This window comes from Ambystoma mexicanum, chromosome 5q (assembly GCF_040938575.1).
Source record: "Ambystoma mexicanum isolate Mex_15411 chromosome 5q, UKY_AmexF1_1, whole genome shotgun sequence".
NCBI lineage: Eukaryota > Metazoa > Chordata > Amphibia > Caudata > Ambystomatidae > Ambystoma > Ambystoma mexicanum.
This window is the reverse complement of record NC_090933.1, coordinates 1,114,671,647-1,114,685,712: the sequence shown is the minus strand read 5'-3', so window position 1 is coordinate 1,114,685,712 and position 14,066 is coordinate 1,114,671,647.

Here is a 14,066-nt window from a genome sequence, read left to right as displayed (position 1 = left end):
CTTGGTATCTGGGAGTGGACACTGGACTGGCTGACCTCCTTCCTCACTGACCGTTCCTCCCATGTTATCCTGGGTTCTTTCTCCTCACCCATCTCTATCTCCACCTGTGGCATTCCCCAGAGATCTATCCTTTCACCTTGGCTCTTTAACATCTATCTCTCCCATCTTGCTCACCTTATCTTAACTTTCTCCCCGCACTTCCATTGATATGTGGATGACACCCAACTCTTCTTTAGACTACCCTTTGCACCTCTTCTGACTTCCTCTGTCATTCTTGATTGCCTGTACGCCATCCAGTCTTGGTGCACCTTCAATGATCTCTGTCTCAGTGCCAGCAAGAGTTAGATTCTTGCTATCTGGACTACTGTTCCCTCTTTTCTCTCTTCACTCTGGCCACCCCTATGGGCTCTCCCCCCTCCCCTTCCTCTGAAACCATAAACCTGGGAGTTATCTCTTTCATTCCTCACATCTTGGACCTTGCCAAGGAGGCCCACTTCCAACTCTACCTCCTCAGAGGCATGCTCTCTTTCATCACTTTTCCCCAGAATCTCAATGTCTCTAGAGCTCTAGTACTCTCTAGGCTGGACTATTGAAACAGCACCTTCCTCAATCTATCTTCTTCTTCTCTCCGCCCCTCCGGCTAATCCAGAAAATAGCTGCAAGACTTATCCTTGGCCTCAAGCCAAGGGACCGTTTCTCTCATCCCTAAAATCCCTCCATTGGCTCCTGGATGCTGCAAGGATCAAATTTAAATCCCTCTGCATCATCCATAAGACTGTCTGGGGCCAGGGACCACGCTATCTGCAACTTGCTTTCACCAAATACTCTCCTTCCAGATCCCTCCTATCCTCTGGCTCCAACTCTCTGCTTGTCATGCAAGGTTGATATTTCTACTCTTTCTACTTCTCTTCTCTCCCACTGTGCTTCTTCTAAATCCTGCACGCTTCAGAACCTAGGCGTGTCCTTCCTAGCCGTCGTAGACCAATTGGCACCTGCCAAGCTTGGTAAAGGAAGAGCCCATGTGTCTGAACCTTGGTTCTCTGATGAGCTCAGAGCTCTCAGGCTTGGATGCCGCCAAGTGAAATGCAAGTGGCGAGCCTGCTCTACTAACGATACAAGGGCTATCATTCGCTCTGCTCTTACAATCTATCAAAAAGCCACTTTAGCCGCTAAAAAAACTTTTTTTAGCAGGAAGATTGAGGACGCTGTCAACAAGACTAAGGTGCTTTTTGAGCTGGTGCAATCTCTCTCTTCGCCTTCGGACTCTGGTCCTTCGATTGAGACCTCACAGGACCTGTGCAAATCTCTTTCCTATTTCTTTCTCTAAGATTATCGCCATATGCAAAGACATTAAAGTCAAACTTGATGCCTCAGAAAAAAATGCATCCTTCCCTGACACTCTTACTCCCACTGCTCTTCGGGCTACTTTTCCGGTGGTCTCTGATCAGAGCACTCTAAAAGCCATTCAGGGTCTCAAATCAGCATCTCCCGCTGATGCCATCCCTTTCGATGTGCTTAAAGCCAACTCCCCTGACATTATTTCTGAAATCACCACTGCTATTAATACATCATTCCAAGAGGGGCTGATACCTGGCTCCTTGAAACACACCCGGGTGCTTCCTCTTCTGAAAAAGCCCTCTCTTGACCCTACTGTTGTGGCAAATTTTCTTCCCATCTCCCTTCTCCCAGCCATGATGAAATTGCTGGAGGCACTGGTCTGCCCTCTCCTCTCTTCCTATATGGAGTCCTCAGCCTACTTTGATATTTTTCAGTCCGGTTTTCGTCCAGGGAGAGGCACCGAATCAGTCCTTAACTCCGTTCTCGATGACCTCACCCGGTTAGTTGATCAAGGCGGGGTGTGCGCCTTGCTACTACTTGACCTCTCCGCTGCGTTCGACACGGTTGATCATTCTATACTCATATCCCATTTGTCGGACGCGGGCCTAGGGGGTCAGATGTCTCAATTGGTCTTTCTGCCCCCCTACTGCTCGAAATCTGTTGCACTGTTCTGTGGAGTGCCCCAGGGCTCTTCCCTGTCGCCCATCCTCTTTAATATCTATATCCGCCGTCGTCTTCTTCTTATTCTATCTCAAGGTTTTCCTATGCTGATGACACGTAAATCTTGGTACGTCTGGACCTCTCCCGGCTGGACAATGCAGCCCGTCTCAGAAATTGCCTTCAAGATTTAGGTGCGTGGATGGATTCTAACTCCTTAAGCTCAATGGCAGCAAAACAGAGGTCCTGGTGGTAGGGACCAATTCCCCCCTCAACTATTGGACCCCGGACTTCTGGCCCACGTCTCTTGGGTCCTTCCCTCTCCCATCTCCTACAGTGAGAAACCAGGGTGTCAAGTTCTCTTCTTCTTTAATGATGACTGAACAAGTGGGCGCTACCTGCAAAGCCGACCATTTTAAATTGCGGACATTAAGAAAGGTCCTTCCTTTCATCCCTGGCCAGTTTCATGCTCCAGTGGTTGGAGCACTGGTCCTTAGTACAGTGGACTACTATAACTCCCTGTACCTCGGCCAACCACACTACTTGCTCAATCGGATCCAAATGCTCCAGAACGCTGCTGCTCGCGCAATATTGCGCATATGGCCCCCCTTCGTCAGCTACACTGGCTCCCCATTGAACAACGGATCCAGTTCAAATCTATGTGTATTGTTCACAGGGCCTTCTAAACGTTGGGAGCTGAATATCTGCAGGAGAAATGTACTCATTATGTGCCAAACCGTCCTCTGCGCTCCCAATCCGCCATACTCGTTCTGGTTCCTGTGTTAAACGCACTCGAATGGGAGGCCGTGCCTTTTCGGTGGCCGCAGCTCAAGTATGGAACTTACTTCCTTGGGCCCTCCGTGCTACCGCCAATCATCTGGCTTTCAGACGTGCACTGAAGACTTTTCTCTCCTAGTTCTTCTGTAATCCTTTCTCGCCTTTTACTCCCTAGCGCCAAGATGCCTTTGGCGTACGCTGCGGTCTACAAATTCTCATAACATAACATAACATAACATAACATAACATGCGCATATCTAAGCAGGGAGCGGTTGGCCGTTCTATTTCCTCCACTGGCTCCCTCCTCTGGAACGGCCTCCTCCTTTCTCTTCATCTTGAGCTGAATATCCTCAATTTCGGCATGCACCTCAAGCCTTTCCTCTTCTCCTCCTCCTTCCTTCTCTCCCTCCCATGCTAAACCCCCACAGTCACTGTGATTGGTGGCCTGAGCCCTTATATGTCCTTTTGGGTCCTGGCCTGTCCAATTGCCCGCAGCATCCACACTCCCCCCCGGCACTTGCCTTCGGGCTCCAACTGGCCTGTGATGTCTCAGAGGCCTGCACTTATTGTATTGGCTGGTAACCCCTGGTCCACCAAGTGGTCACTGCCTGTAACTTACCTGTTGCCTTTGCACATGCCGTCACTGTGGAACCTCCAGCACTTACTCCCTCCCGTCTCCCTTCTCTGTCTTAGCACTTGCACGATTCGAATGCTCACAAGGCCTAGTAGGTCCGCTATTGTATTTTTGCTCATTACTGCTATCATATTCCATTGTCTTGCTGTTCCCTTGTTCCCTTCCCTTTGTCCTGTGGGCGCTTTGAAACACAATTTCTTGATGTATAACGCCTTACAAATGCATAATAAAATAAATAAATAAATCACCCTACCCCTATCACTCCCATCACCCCATGCCCCCATAACTCCCATCATCCCATCTGCCTATCACTCCCACTATGCCTTCATCACCCCATTCCATCCACTAACACTCTCCTCTCCCGTATCACTCTCCTTATGCCCCTTGTCACTTTTCTCATCTCCCCTAACAATCTCCTCATCCCCTTGTCACCCCCATAACTCTCCTAAGCCTTCTTCCACTTTCCTCACCCTATCACCCTCGTCATCCCCATCACACTCCTCGCCCCATCCTCCTATCACTAGTCTCATCCCATCATCCCTCACTTCCTTATCCCATCCTTCTATCAATCTGCTCACCCCATCACCCTATATCACTCAACACCCATCTCAATTACTCAGCTCACCTCATCCCTTTATCAATCGCCTCACACCAGCCTCATTCCCCTCCTTACCCCACCCCAATCACTCCCACCACCCCATACCCCCATAACACCCATCATCCCATCCCCCTATCACTTCCACTACACCTACATAACTCCTATGTTTTGTTAAGAAAATGTAAAAAGCACACAGTCACCAGAAGTTATCATGGAGCTAAGTGGGATTGAGAACAGTCAGGAATACCATCTAAAACCAATAGGTATTCAGGACCTTTCTAAATGCAAGATGGTTGGACAGCTCTTTTAGTGGACGTGGCAGATAATTCCACAATTGGGCCGCGGCCACCGAAAAAGCCTGGCCTCCAATTTGAGAATGGCGGAAAGATGGCACGTACAGTAGGTCAGCCAAAGCCAATCTTAGTGACCGATTGGGGAGGTAACGAGTGAATTTCGCCTGCAAGTATTCAGCACCTAGAACGTGCAAGATCAGATGGACCAGACAGAGTGCCTTAAACTCAATGCGCTGGGCCACAGGCAATCATCCCAAACACGCGATAACTCCCATCGCCTATGCCTATTAGTCCCATCCAAACCCTTTGGCATGCCCATGCCCCCATTGTAAACACATGACGTCTATTCCAAAAATGCAATGCAACAACAGGACTGGACAAGCTTCTCCCTTTTGCAGTAAGTCATATTTACATCTATGCCTCCCATCAATCTTGATCCTTAGGTCCTTTCACCTTTATTTGCACCCACGATTGTCTCTCAAATGCCTTCCCACATGCTTCGAGAACCAAAATCTCTCTGGACCCCTCAATTCCTCCCTCAGCTTCCATTCCTCACCACAATACCGTTGTGTAATTCCCGAATCCTGCACCAATACAAGGCTCTAATGGGCACAATAACTACCTTAGTCTTAAAGGATTACTTTGGAGACCACCATCCTAAAGTGATTTGATTGCCCAGCTACTTTAGAAGTCATTCTCACATCATCAGACTTCAGCACACTCTTATGAGGTCATTTTCAAAAAGTAAAGTTTTTCTCGTGGGGTGGAAGTGTTTGTCTAAAGCATTAGATCGTGTGAAGATGGGTTAAAAAGTATTTTTCATTACTAACCCGTATCAGAGTTTCAGCCCCATACAATAAGCACTCTAGCAGTTGTGCCAACTTAATTTCCCCCCATCGTCCGATTCTTATAAAGAACTTCCTTCTTAGTTGTGTATTTACCTCCTGCCCATATGAAAGAGAATGGGCCTCATCACGATTTGGGCGTTAGCCCTTGAATGCCCAGGAAAAATGCCAATTTCCGGGTGCAATTAGTGCAGCGCTATTAGCGCGGGGCTAGTTGCGCCGAAAATGCCCCATTGCGTCAATGGGAATACCCATTACCGCCCAACCGTTAATAGCACCAGACCGAGTGGCAGTAACGCTATTATAACGGGCGGTATACCAACGGTAATACCGCCGGGATACCGCCCAACTTGTGATGAGGCCCAATGTCTATTTTTCCATTTGTGTAAAATATGTATGTTTAGATGCTAACTTGTGGTGTCATAACCATCTTAAATAAATAGGCCCAACCCATGAAAGAAAGTGAAAGTTAAAGGTATTTTCCATTTTTCAAAATTAAGTATGCTTTAAACTATTATCGAAATTCTTTGAAAATAGGATTCTGAGTTCTTTCTATAGGTTAATCCCTAGTAGGTGTTTACTAACATTTTGTGATGGTCAGCCTTGGGATGTTGCATGGTGAAAAGAATGTCATCTATGCATATCATACATTTGCTTTGGTTACGCCCTACTGAGATCCCCAATTCACTGATGTAATTTTTTTATTTTTATTATGGTATTTATTGAGCAGGGACCTAGCTTTGAGAAGTAGCGGAAATAGATCTTGGAGAAGTTAAAATGGTGAAGAGTAAATCTGAATGCACAAGTGCATCAAGAAACCTGTGAAAGGATACCCAAAGCCATAGAAGGGTACACACTATTCACAGCTGCAAATGTGTCCCGGAAAGATATCCATGCTGCCATGTTTACAGAAGCTGCTCAGCGCTAAGCAGGCAAATGGCGTCCCTGCTGGGTTTATCATTTGTCTTTGATGATATTCTGCTGCACGCTCAGTACTACCAGGCAAACCAACTGCAAAGTATTTAGCACAATGCATAACTGTGATGCTTATAGGTAATCTTGACATCAATTATATTTTAAACACAAGGTAGGGTGTTTATTGTGAAACAGTACTTCAAACGACAGCAGGACATTTATACTTATACCCACACATCTCAAAATGTTCCTATGTATTGTACAGTCCAACCAACTGTACGGAGTTAACAACCATTTTAAATGACCCGTAAACGCAAGATGGCAGCTACACCCACAGCCTAACCACACCCACAAATGTAATATTGTGCTGGAACGCCTGAACCATTGCTCAATTTTACGCTTGGAGTTTTCAGCTAATAGGAATGCTGTTGCTTCCCACACATGAATGTTCAGAGTCACCCTTATCCATTACTCCAAGAACCTTCTCCAACTGTCTTTATTCTACTGATGTTGTTATGCCCAGGCAGAGTATACAAATTTCACTTGTGGTTTTGCCATATTTTAATGACGTTCCAGCCCAAGGGATTGGAGGTACATCGGCTGCAGCAGGTAACTTTCCGTATTTCCATTTTTCCCTCTGCTAACACCAGAGCTGTAACTATGAGAAGAGGGTTGAGTTGTTTTTATACATTTTCATAAGATGTGTCTGTACCACTTGCATATATTTCCATTTGACAAGACCGAATGTAGAAATGTAATTATGTTGCATTAATATTACAGACCAGTCTAGGTGCTTCTCATAGAGTGACAGCAGGCAATTTGTGAGAGAAACCAGATATTAGCATTGAAAGCAAAAGTCCTCATTGCAAACTTCTCTCACTTGTGTCCAGTTGGCAGACAGCTTATGTTCTTATCACTTCCGATTGTTTTCGGACTTAACCGAAAGTAGACAATTAGCCATAACAATTACCTCTAATGCACTCAACTGTAGAACACATTGCTTTCTCCAAATCTTGGGCAGCAGAGATCTGAAAACACTCTTTCAACTAACATAACATAGAAGATCACAGGCTTGACTTAATAGAGAGGGAATAATAACTTTCTAATCCCTGCAACCTTAAAAACGTCCCTCTAAAGTTATGGAGCCAAAATGAGGGCCACAATGGTGGTGAAAGGACGTGGTTTGAACAACATGGACAGAGTTTGATGAATCTGTTGAGGCTGTCAGAAGTGGAGTAAAGTTGAGAGGGGGTGCATGCACTTATTTGTATCTAGGGCAGCAGAAAGCCTAAATGTGTCACTGAGATATATTCGGCCATTTGTCTTTGTTTAATTTTTATGTTATTCACTTGCTCATAAAACAGGCAACACGCTTTCCTGTGAGCAAAATTAGCTTTTTTAAATATTTAATTTATACTAAGCTTTATTAATTTTAATACAAAGTGCTTTATTGGGGATTTGATATATTGGGGTTCCAATTCTTTAATATACCCTTCAAACCTCAATAGGGCCTCCCTTTCTCTCTTCTTGTAGTGGGATACTTTAGGAATAACCAACCCCTGGCCTCTGCCTTTGATGCTTCCCAAACCACATCCCATGAAGCTTCCTGGTTATCATTAGTTTAGAAGACCTCTATCAGGTCCTCTCGCAGTGTGAAGCAAAAGATGCCTGAACAATCTGACCAAAGATGCCTTATATTTCCATCTAGTAGGTGCACCAGATAGGTAATGCACATAATCATAAAGAACCACAGGATCTCATTCATGTGATTCTGAGCATCCAGAATACAGTTGTGTGACAGGGTTTCACTTTGAAAGACCACTCTGACACGAGAAGGCCACTCCAAGAGTGTTTATTTGGAATATTTACAATTATCATGGTTTAGATGGAAGGGTCGAACTGCAGGACTTAAGAATCTTGTGGAATTTTGGCTCTAGGCCTGTCGCTTGCTCTCTCGCCTCACTTGGGCTACCACTACCATAGCCCAGGCATCCATAACCCCCAGTTAGTACTAGTGCTCGGTAACCCCTACTGTCTGTATTTCTTTCTTAGACTCAAGGTGGATTCCCTAAGGTGCTGGCTGTGTAACTCCCTTGGGATCATCTAAGCCTTCCCTTACCTAACCCTGCTTAGTGTTGTAGTGGAGTTAGGCGATGGTGCCTTCACTCAAGCAGTCGGAGCCTCTCATCACACACACCCAACCACACCTTTCCCTTCTATGCTGGTGTCCTAACGCTGTTTTCCTCCCCTCCATGTTACTGTCCCTCATATGTTACACCCCGACTTCCTACCTCCACCCTTAGGTGTTAACTTATTTCTTCCTCCTATACTTGTCCTTCTCTACTCTTCCACTCACTACTTCCAATACCTCCTACTGTCACTCTACTACTCCACCTACTGCTGTCTCTCTTCTTCTATTACCACTCCACCTCTTCTCCCACTTTGCTTCTTTACCACTTGTATCTATTCACCAGTACCGCTACTTATACATCACTACCTCACAACCACTTCACTTCTTCTCCTACTACCTCCTCTCCTCTTCTCTACTACCACTACCACTACTTCTCCACCACTACTACCACTTCTCTACTTCTTCTACCACTTCTCCCTCTATCTCTTCTAACTATCATGAACTACTACCACCACTGCAACTACCACTCACTACTTCCACTTCTCACTCCCACTGGCTCTCTGCTGCTTCCACTACCACTACTCCCACCTCCACTTATACCCACTACTACCTCTCCTCTCCTTCTACTTCACTCGCTCCTCTGATACTCACAACCACAACCACAACCACTCCAAAATCTTTGTTTCCAAACACCTCCACACCCCTTCCACTTCGTCCTCCTCTGGCCTCTTGGTCATCCTCCTTTCACCTGCTGACCTCACCCTACTAACCCACATTAAACCATTCCCAAGCTACTTTATAAGTAAACCTATCCCTCCCAGGATTGGCCAGCTTTCTCCACCCAATCGCTTACTTGGTCTGATGGGGTGTGACAGGGGAGGGCTTGGAGTGGCTTGACAACGGCTTTAAGTCACACTCTCTTTTCCATGTGGCCTTGCCGCGTTCCTGGCATGGGCTATGCATCAATCTAAAGGGGAATGTTGTCCCTTGTCTGTAGCACCTTCTCTTTGTCCTTTTTTTAATGCAGTATCCCCTGGATGCTTGGTGTGTGTTTTTTCTCTGAGCGCTGGCACCAGTTGAGGCTGCCAGCTGGAACCAACCTCCCAATTAAAATGCCATGCTGGCTCGTGGCCTTCCTGTGGCGTCCTTGCTGGTGTGGCTGCTGCCCCCTCCTCATTCCTGGCAGCTGGGTCTATAATATTCCATGCCTGGCATCTCTTTTCCCTCTGCGTCTGTGGTTTCCTCTTTCTCATTCGGTGGCCCTCTATGGCTGCTGCATCTGGTGTACCGCTCCCCGCGGGGTCCTGCGGCGGCCTCAGTCACACCACCATTGTTGCAGGTAAGAAGAGGCTGGGAGGGGGTCTTTCTGCAAGCACTCCAGCACTCTGAGAGGTGTTGGGGGTCAGGCAGCGTCCCTCCCCGGACTGGCTCATGTTACAGGCCCTGACACAGTTGGAAAACTGACAAACAACAAAGGTAGAGAGCCCAGAAAACTGAACAGTCCCCAATATGAGATGAGATATATTCTTGAAAATGTTTTAGGTCTGGCTGAGAAAAAAGTGCAATTATGACCCGTGGGATTATATAACTTCCAAGTATCCACTAAATTCCACCTGGTTGCTACACTCTGGAAAGCTTGCCTAGTCTTGCTCCTACAAACAAGGTGCGGGTTGGGCTTATCCATTGTAGGTTCCAAAACTTGATCCAGTCACCCCCACTATAAAGTGACATTCTTCATCGACTATAGTATTGTCAATGGGCTTCATTACGAGGTTGAAGGTAACCATGGCGCTACTAGCGCCATGGTTGCCTCCAAAACCTTACCGACTCCATCCTGGTGAATGGAGCTATTACCGCCCCATTCCAAGGTTGGCGTGGCCAGTAATTCCCCATTTACCAGGGCCCTTCCCCATTCCCATTTGAGCCCCCACAGGGCTCAATGGGAATGGGGAAGGTACTAATAACGGTATCGCAATTTGCGGTACCGTTATTAGCTCTAGAGTCCCTTTGCGGGTCCTGTCCGTAACGCCTGGTAAGACCTGGCGTTAAGGGAGGACCCGCAAAGGGAACTCGTAGTAGGGCGGTATGGGATTACCAGCACCGGTGCCCTTACCGGTGCCGGTAATCCCTCACCTCCCACCTCGTAATGAGGCCCAATGTCTTCAAAATATTCTATTTGGCTGGTTTGGGCCATAGACCAACAGAAAGGACATGTTAATTGAAGCAAGTTGGCTTGATATCTTTACCTAGCTACCATGTGTATCATATAACAAGTGTGTTGGAGCAAATTGTACTTAGTCCCTAACAAGAACTGCTAATCCTCTCTTTTTCTCTTAAGTAGAGGTATAGAAAATATGCCCCTTCCACATTTGCATAACTTGAGATATTCGGCACTTCACAAATGTGTTTCCTGTATCAAGGCTATGTCTGCTTTTGCCTTCCTACAGTAAGAAGGATCTTTGGATCTCTTGATTGGATTCTTTACTCCATTAATATTCCAACTAATAACTTTGAAAGGAGCCACCACAATTGCAAAAAAATGTATGGTCTACACTGCTTACTCTATGCACTCCGGGCTCCTTTATTCTATTCCCAGAGTGAGACCCAACCTCCCACCAAGTACCTGCTAGACCAGTGATATTGAAATTGGCCTGAAAAACACTTATGGCTTCCGATATGAAATATAAGTGCACAAAGAACTCCTTAAAAAACAAGCACTTACATAATTACAGTGTATGTTCTGCTTTAGAGCCCTGCACAGAGCTGTGGTATTTTGTATAGAGTTCAGGGGGATGAAGTAAAGTCCTCGACTGTCTCCTTTTGGTTAGTTTTAGTTCTAAAAGTGTGGTCTTGTGGAGATCTTGACCTTGATTCATCACCTACCCCACCCATCACGTTTTAGGGTTCTTTTGGCTCAGCAATGTCATACTGTTTACTCTAGATGCAAAAGCAGTATGAGACTGTGGCAAAGCCCCAAGAATAGCAATCGTTTGACCTCCACAGACTTTCTTCCCTTATCTGGAATACTTGGCTCCATGTTTTTGTGTATCGATTTTTCATGCACTAGCCCGATCACCTTTTCTCTCACTGATTATCTAAGAAAGCATACCACTTTGGAGTGCAGGGGCTGGCCCTCGAATTTGGTCATAATGTTCTATGTGTTCTAGAAGTTGTAACTGAAAATAATCATTCAGAATTTGAAGAACCAACTGCTTTACATTACCAAATTCCAACTCCTCCGGTATGCCTAAAATGTTTATGTTATTTCTTCATTCCCATGATTCCAAGTCATCAATGCGGTCCGTCAAGATCTGTATATTTTTCAACAATGATGGTGAGCCCCGTTCTTGTGCAATGACCTTGCCTTCTAAGTCCGAAATGCAGTATTCAGCTTCCTCAATTCAGTGTGCTATCCCTGCCACGTCTTCCCTGGTCTCCTACATTCTGCATCTAATATTGGTAATGTTGAGGGCCATGGTTTTTAACAAGGCATAGAATTGAACAGGTGATGGATCAGTAGTGCTTGATTCACCAGAATGATCTGAGCACTCATCATCAGACTTCAATGTTTTAGTTTAATTGCTGTGGTTATCCTGGCTGCCTCCTGTATTTGCATCTGTGTGCTCTCTTTGATCGGTTGGTGTATAGGACCCTTTAGTGTAAAGCTGTCTCCCATGTCCAGCACAAAGCAGGCTTTTAAACCTATGCCTGCAAGCTCAGAGTTCTAATGCTTCAGTATCCTAGTATGAACCTGGTCAGACTATGTTTCACTGTGTTCTATTAAGTGACCACCTGAAGGCCATCAAGGGTGAGAAATACATTTATTTGTGCACCCACAGCCACCACGCCCACCTCCAACTGCCATCAGTGGAATTACTGGAAATTTGGTGCCACAGTATTCTAAATGGAACCAACACAGCATACCATACCAACACTGAGGTACATTGTGAGCCATAATCATAACTACAACATCTCTGCCTCATTTCCGACCCATCACTACAGTGCCATTCCTACTAAAAATCCTCGACCGTGCAGCCTACCTGTATAGCCACAAATTCCTGAAACTTCACAATCTCCTAGGCCGGAGACAATCTGGGTTCAGACCCGGTCACGGAACAGAAACGGTTCTCCTGGACTTAAAAACACAAATGGACCAATTCAATGATAAGAGGAGACTTGTGCATCCTCCTTCTGCTAGACCTTATCACAGTTTTTGATTTGGTTAGCCATAAAATATTATGCCATCATCTTGAAACTGCAGTCCATTTCTCCCCTGAAACCATCAAATGGATTGAATCCTTTCTCTCTAATCGTACTATGAGAGTCTTCTCTGCCACATCAGCAGCCCCTCCTGTTCCTGTAACATGCGGCGTACCGCAAGGTTCCTGCGCATCACCCACGTTGTATAATGCCTTCACAAAGCTTTTATTTGACAAATAAGACAAAATGGGTGTCACATATACAAACTATGCGGATGATACTCAAATACTCATTCATGTCACAGGCTGTTATGACACGGATGCAAATAATCTCAACAAAATGTATCTCGCCATCCATGCTTGGATGGCTCAAAATGAATTATGCCTCAATGATGATAAGACTGAGCTAATTCTAATCTGAAACAATTCTAAATTAAGCAACCTTTCAAAACAATACAAATCTTTCAACATAGACGGTAATACCATCAATGTTGCCAACAAAATAAAAACTCTTGGGGTCTACATTGACTCTTCCCTCACCCTAAATAGACAGGTCAACGCCATTGTCTCGTCCGCAGCTTACACGTCAAAACTAATAAGAGCCAGTAGGCCTTTCCTTTCAACAGACAAGAGTATTACCTTAGCTGGAGCATTGATCCTCTCTAGGATAGATTACTGTAATTCTCTCTTTACTGGATCCAGCACTAGAAACCTCCAAAAACTTCTGAATAGTCCAAAATAATGCTATAAGAGCTGCTTTGAATATACCTGGGAATATATCAGCTTGAGCCGCACCGACTCCTAAATTCCTGGCGGAGGTGGTAGGGATGTGGTTTTTAAATCCAACACATCTTCGGTAGACTCTTGAGGGTTATTGTCCTCCTGCCCCAAGTCAGGAATGACCACCTCTCGTACACTCAGTATAATTTATTCTGTGTGCTGTGGTATCCTTCTCTTATTTTTCACAGTTGGGGGTATCAGTCCTCAATCAGTCTTTCTTGTTTGATGGTACCTCGAGGATTTTATAGAACGCTTTTCAGTGGTGATCTGTATACTCGTCAGCGTGGCCCCTCTTCAGAAGATCCATACAGAATCTGTAGTTTGCATCAGTCAGATGCTGTATGGATGGTCCTTCCTGGCTTGGAGCAGGAGGACAATAACCCTCAAGAGTCTACCGAAGATGTGTTGGATTTAAAAACCACATCCCTACCACCTCCGCCAGGAATTTAGGAGACGGTACGGCTCAAGCTGACATAGGTGCAAGAAAATTGGTTGTTCTGTCCTGAAGAAGGTTGCGATATCAAGAGAGCACTAATAATGATGCTCGACTAAAGCAACTGAAACATGTGACGACATATAATTTGTGAATAACAACATACAGACTTTTTGTCACCTGAAACCATCATAGGGACTTTTTGTTAACTCTTATTGTTTAGAAACGTAACAAACTTATGATTGTTACCTGATGTGTTTAAACTAATTTTTGACAGTGTGTTGAAGAGAATATGAGTATGAATGAGTGAAAGTGAATGAGCTACAGTTGATTATAATCTTGTTTAATAATTTTTTTAAAGAAATGTTTTTTGAATAAAATGAAACACTTGGAAATATAAACCAAGTTACAAAATATTCGTGTTTTCTGTCATCTCTGTTCACTAGTCCAAAACCCCATATTGTTA